Genomic DNA, 7138 nt, shown 5'->3' on the forward strand with positions numbered 1-7138 from the left:
AAAAATATCTACAAATATCCTAAGATGTTAAAGTATTCACAAAATATTTTTTTCATATTTTTATCTCAATGGAAAATGATTAACCCATCAAAAGTTATGAGAAAGCAATCTTAAACTATTTCTAAAAGTCAACCTAACTGGGGGTGCATTAGTAAATTAGCAATAAACTGAATTTCTTTTACTGGCGCAATGGGCCTAAAATTCTGGGGTGTAAATATCAACAAGAACTAACCCAAACACAACAATTTTCGTGGCCCAGCAAGCTACAGCCCAATTTCCTTTTTATTTCAATTCCATTTTGATTCTCATTTATCAATCAACATTTATATAATTTAGACTATAGTTTTATTATTCATGTAACGTAAATTAAATATAGGGACTTGCATATCAACTGGTCATAACCCATTTAAGTATAATAAGACAAAAACGCAAGCTGGACCAATCACCAAATGACACGTCATAAGCAAATGATTGCAATAAGGAACTTAACAAAAAGCTGGAAAAATGGCCAATACAAACACGCCACCTATGCTAAAACAGAGGGACCCACCCCATGAATTTTATTTCTCAATCATCATTTATCTATATCAGAGTTCGTGCATATTGAAGTGGAACTCAGATGCTTGCTTGGAACCCAAACCCCACGATGGTGATGATGAGTATGCTATGCGTGCCAAGCTGACTAGTGAAGATGATGATGGTTGACATTGTGAGCTGTTGTGGAGTTTGAGGTTGAGAGAGAAAGGAGATTGAGAGTGAGAGTATGTGAAGGAGAGTTTGGTTATGGTGGTTGGAAGATGAGAGTGAGGGAGAATGGAGTAGAGAGAAGAGAGAAAATGAAGTTGTTATTGTAAAATGAAGAGAGAGAAGAATGGTGGTGAGATAGAGATTGATGATTAGTTATGAATTTGTTACAAAGTTGTAACAAACTTTTTTCTTCAATGGTGTTTAGACATAGAGAGTGAAAGAGATAGAGAGGAGATTTTGAAACTGAAAAAAGAATGAATGGACCTCTTCTAGTGAAGTGTGGTGGTTCTTGTATGAAGGGTACATGGAGTGCATAATGAGGATGCTTGCAGCTAATTTTTTTTTATGAGAGAGAAAGCTAGAGAGAGAAAGTGTGCTAGGGCTCAGTTTTGCTAGGGCTTGTTTTCTTGCGTTCTTGTGTTTTGACAACATGGTACAAGCTAGCAAACGTATTGGAGGAGGGTGGTCTAAGATCATCAGGAACAAAGGTAGGGATTCCAACAAAGTGAGATGGGATATTTGGAGGAATGTTAATGAAGTTGCAGATGGGGTATCAACAACCTTCTTCATTTCTGACTTTGAAGAGAAGTGGAGTGCGAAAGATATGTTCTTCGAATTCAAGGATTTTGGTTTGGTGGAAGAAATCGTCATTCCACCTAAGAAGGATTGGAGGGGATCGAGGTTCGGCTTTGTGAGGTTTCTTGATGTGGTAGAACCCAGGTTGTTGGAGGTTAAGCTAGACAACGTGTGGTTGGAAGGGAGAAAGCTGAAGGCCAATATCTCTAAAATCAAAAGAAAGGAGCTTGTCGTGAATAGAACAATCACGCCAAAACAAGGTAAGAAGACGTTCTCTGCACCAAATCTTGTAGCACTTAGTAAGATCCATAACTCTGGGCCGTCTAAAAGTTTCGCGGAGGTCCTGAAGGGTTCCGCGGGTCGCGTTCTGGTGGAGAAGTCGGAGTTCAGCAAATCTTTCTGTTATTCTACAAGTGAAGAGGAAAAGAAGAGTCTTTGCAATATGAAAGTTGGGATAGTTCACACCCCAGGTCTTGCTTTCAGTGTGAATCAGAGTTTATTGGAGGAAGGTTTTTTCTCGGTTAAGGCTATCCCGCTTGGACCCAACATTTGTTTGTTAGAGGAGTTGGTGTAGGGGGACCTTGAAGCTTTGCTGATTGATGATGGGGGTTGGAAAGACCTGTGGTTCAAAGAGGTTAGAAACTGGCAGCCAACGGACGTGGAGTGTTTTAGGGCTGCGTGGATATCGTGCTATGGGATTCCAAGTCATGTGAGAAACAAAAACTTCCTGGAGTCTCTGTTTGCGGACTTGGGAAGTGTTGTGAATCTCGATTGCGTCAAAGCTAAGCCAGTTAGGCTGGACGTTCTGAAGGTTATGGTTTTCACTCACTCTGTTGAGTTAATCAGGAACAAGGTCTCCGTTTGTTTAGACGGTTCGTGGATCAATATTATGCTCTTAGAAGAAACTCAGGTGCACTTGGAGGATTCGGATAATCCCAGTTCGGGGTCATCTGCTTACTCCGGTAGTTCCTCTTCATCAGTGTTGGGTCAGGGGGACAGGAAGGCTTGAAGACGTTGGGGGAAGATCTAGGCACGGGCGCAGACTTTTTCTCTGGAAAAGTCATATCTGATTCTCAAAAGCAGATTTTTGTTCCACCAGAGGAGTCACAAAAAGGTAAGATTGCTGGGGCTGCTGGTGTGGGCTCAGAGGATCAGGATATTGGAACAGATATTAACGCCAACACTTCGTTTTTCCCAGCGAGTCCACGTTCTCCTATAACAAAATACAGTATATCCTCCTTTTCATTGAGTAGGGTAGAGGGTAGCATTAATAAGGTTATTTTTGAGAACAGTGAGAAAAGAGAGGAACAGGTGGCATGTCTGAACATGGAGGGACCCGCAGGTTTATTTGTTTTTGTTCCTACTGAGGTGGAATCCTCACCTATCCTTTCTAACGGGCCTTCAAACAACAAAGTGTGCTTTTTTTCAAAAAGCCCAATTGAAGATGAGGGAAGAGGCCCAGAGAAACAAGGAATTCCTAGTTGTGCCCCAGACCAAAGAGTGGAACTTCTCAATGTTTTGGACTCTCCAACTCTGGGTCCTCCGGTGGGCCGTAACCATAAAAAGAAACTTTATTCTTCAGCTGCTCAAGAGAATCTCGCGAGGGAAGGGGTCCTGGAGATGAACGAAAAATTGAAGAACACTAGGAAAGTGCGGAAGAAGATGAGAGAGGTTTTGCAGCTTGGGTCGGTGGTGGAGGATTCCGTTTATCCTGCGGAGAACTGTGCTCCAACTTGGATGGAGCAGTGTCGAGCATCTACTCCAGGTTCTATTCTATTCAAAAAAAATAATTATCTATCAGGTGGACTGCCCCTTTCTTGTGGATCCTTGAACCATTCCGATATCCTTAATTGCAACTACAGGATAGTAAGTGGGGTTAAGAGTAAAGCATCTACAGGATTATGGAATTCAATGTTGAGATTGGGGATATCTAATTTATCTTCTGATTTTGATCCGATTGTTAACCTGAGGGAACTTGAGCAGGGTGATAAAAAAAGGGGAGTAATTCTAAGGAGAAAAATAATTTGGGTGTCAAATGATTGTGTTATCCCTTAACATGAGAGGAGGTGGTAATAGGGTAAAAATAAAGAGAGTTGGGTTCCATAACAAGAAAGGGCAGGTTGATATTTGTTTTATTCAGGAGTCTAAATTGAGGGAGGTGGACAGTGGAACTGTTAGAGACTTATGGGGCGACGAATTTGTGGACTGGTCTTTTGCGGAGGCGAATGGGGCTTCGGGAGGATTAATAACTATGTGGAAGAAGAATCTTTTCAATCTGATTTTCAGTTTTAAAAGACAAGGCTTCCTCGGGCTTTGTGTGGAAAAGAATGGCAAGGTGATATATTTCGTTAACGTTTACGCTTCTTGTGATAGTAGATGGAGGATGGAAACTTGGAATTGTTTGTTGGACTTCAAGTCTAAAAACGTTAAAGGGTCTTGGTGTATAGGAGGGGATTTCAACTCAATCTCCTCTTTGGAGGAAAGGGTAGGAAAACCGGGAAGGAGTTGTAGAAAAGAGATTTCGGATTTCAACGACTTTATTGAAGGGATGGAGTTGGTGGATGTTCTGATTATAGGAGGTAAATTCACTTGGTTCAATAGTAAGGGTAAGGCAATGAGCCGGCTTGATAGATTTCTCTTATCGGAAGACTATATTGAAGATTGGGAGGTGGAAGGCCAATTTATAGGAGATAGAGACATATCCGATCATGCTTCGATTTGGTTAAAAGATAATAAACAAAATTGGGGTCCTAAACCATTCAAGTTCAACAACTCTTGGTTTAACCATGAAGACTTCATTCCGTTTGTTACGAGGGAATGGGAAAGCTTTAGTATTAATGGGAGAGTCGATTTTTGTTTGGTGGAAAAGCTCAAACTATTGAAGAAGAGACTTTCGTGGTGGAACAAGGAGGTGTACGGATGGCTGGATCTTAACATAGAAAAGGCCGGGGAGGAGATGAATTTTATCGATAACTTGTTTGTTCATTTTGCAGGTGATGTTCCGGAAGAGATTGTTAAGGAGAGAACCAAGGCGGTGGCGAGTTTTTGGTCGAATCTCTTTAAAAAGGAGAGTCTTCTTCGTATCAAATCGCGGCAACTGTGGTTATCCGAAGGAGACGGAAACACTCGATATTTTCATAACTCCATTAAGGAGAGAAGGAGGAGAAATGCTTTATGCTCGTTAGTCACTAACTACAGGAGGGTAGAGGTGGTGATAGAGGTCAAGGATTACACTCATGCCCACTTTAGAGAGTTCTTCAAGGAAGAAGTTCACAGCAGGCTGGTGCATAACAGTCCTTGCTCTAAGGTGTTACAACCGGCAGAAGTTCTGTCATTGGAAAGCCCGTTTTTAGAAGATGAAATAAAAGAGGCTATATGGTCTTGCGAAGGTAACAAAAGCCCGGGCCCAGACGGTTTTTCCCTCGAGTTTTTCAAGAGATTTTGGAATCTTCTCAAAGGAGATTTAGTGGATCTTTGCAAGGATTTTCATGCTAAAGGGAAGCTTGTGAAAGCCGTCACTTCTTCCTTTTTATCCTTGATCCCGAAATGCAAGAATCCTCAAAATTTGAAGGAATATCGGCCTATATGTTTGGTGGGGAGTATTTATAAGATATTGGCAAAACTTTTGGCCAATAGAATCAAAAAAGTGATCGGTAATTTGATTTCTTCGAATCAAACCGCGTTTGTTCCTAATAGAAACATGATGGATGGAGTCCTTTTGGTGAATGAGATTATTTATTGGTCTAAAAGGAAGAAGAGAAGTTGTCTTTTGCTTAAGGTAGATTTCGAGAAAGCCTACAATTCAGTATCTTGGAATTATCTAAGGCACCAAATGAAGCTCATGGGGTTTGGCGGGAAGTGGATGTCTTGGATGGAAGCTTGCGTGTTCTCTAGCCACATGTCCATATTGGTCAACGGGAGTGCAACCAAAGAGTTTACGGTTCAAAGAGGCCTTCGCCAAGGAGACCCTCTCTCTCCTTTTCTCTTCGTGCTTGTAATGGAAGGATTGACCTCTATTGTCAAAAAAATTGGTGGAGGTAGGGGATTTCAAGCCTTTTTGCTATAGTGATAAGGATAGCGTGGATATCCTTCAATTCGCGGATGACACCGTGATTTTAGGGGAGCCCACTTGCGATAATCTTTGGAGTTTGAAAGTGATCTTAAGAGGTTTTGAACTCGTCTCGGGTTTAAAAATCAATTTCAACAAAAGCAATGTGTTAGTGGTCAATGTGAGTGATTGGTTGATGCATACGGCTACTTCGTTCCTTGATTGTAAAAAAGGGTCCATTCCTTTTAAGTTCTTAGGTATTTGGGTCGGAGCTAATCCTAGAAGTAGGAAGACTTGGAAGGATCTTCTTTTATATATCAAGAATCGGCTTTCTTCATGGAACGGGAGAAACATCTCTATAGGGGGAAGGTTGATCCTTATTAACTCGGTCATCAACGCTATCCCCACTTTCACTTTCTCTTTTTTTAAAGCCCCTAAGAAAGTCATACAAGAGATAAGAGAGCTTCAAAGCAATTTCTTGTGGAGTGGAAACGCAAATAAAAGGAGTATTCATTGGGTTAAGTGGGATATTGTTTGCAAACCCAAGGAAAAAGGTGGCTTGGGGATTAGGGATGTAAGAGAAATGAGCAAGGCTCTTCTCTTAAAGTGGAAGTGGCGAATCCTTGCGGATAAAGATGCTATATGGAGGAGTTTCTTAGATTTGAGATATTCCAATCCAAAACTTAAGGTGCTGGCTAACAACGGGGAGGAAAGATTCTCTAGTTTTGTCAAATGCGGAGTTGGAAACGGCAATAATATTCTTTTCTGGGATAGTATTTGGTTGGGGAATCAAACAATTCGTTCCTCTTTTCCCGATTTGTATGATCTTTCAACCAAAAAACTATCGTCTGTTGGAAATATTTTTCACGAGCAAGGTGACATGCATAGTTGGCATGCTGACAGGGTGATAGGTGGGAATTGTGGTTCGGTTACAGGTGGGAATTCTGGTTTGGCTACAGGTGGAAATTCTGTTTTGGCTCAGGGTCGGCAGCGGCATGTTTTTGATGCTGCCAGCGCTTCTGCTCGTGCTCAATGGAGAACTCTCCATTCCATTCTGCAGACGTTTTCTCTAGAAGTAGAGGACATGGATTCTTTTGTTTGGATCCTAAACCCATCTGGCCTATTCAGTGTATGATCTGTTCGGCTGGTAATGGAGGAAGCCAAAGATTTTGCTTGGCAATCGGACACGATCAGCTGGATGAAAACTATTTGGGCCCTTAAAATTCCGTTAAAAATACAGGTTTTTTCTTGGAGATTCTTGGTTGGTAGATTACCGTTAAGAGATCAGTTGCTGCGCAGGAATGTGCCTGACATTGCTTCAGCGAATTGTCCGTTTTGTGAATCTCAAGCGGAAAATTTGATTCATTTATTCTTCGATATGGGAAAGGATTTTTGTTTGGTTGGGGGCTGGTCAATTTTTATCTCTTGCTGATTTCAGGTCTTTCAGTGCAATTCAGGAGAAAGTGAAGTCAGAAATCATTAAGGAGAAGATCAACATTGTGTGGATTTCAACTATATGGAGCCTATGGAACATGAGAAATTCCATGGTTTTTGAGAACAACTTGTATAGTTTTGAATGGGTTTTTAACAATGTCCTTTTTTTCTCTTGGAGATGGGTGTCCCTAAGTCTTTCTTTGACCAATTTTTGTTTCTATGATTGGTACAAAGTGCCCCTTAGTAGGTGTCAGTTCTGTTTAGTTTGTACCTGTAAGGGTTGCACCCCTAGTGCAATTTTCTAATATATTGCCTTTTAAAAAAAAAAAAAAA

This window comes from Vicia villosa, linkage group LG4, assembly GCF_029867415.1.
Source record: "Vicia villosa cultivar HV-30 ecotype Madison, WI linkage group LG4, Vvil1.0, whole genome shotgun sequence".
Taxonomy (NCBI): Eukaryota; Viridiplantae; Streptophyta; class Magnoliopsida; order Fabales; family Fabaceae; genus Vicia; species Vicia villosa.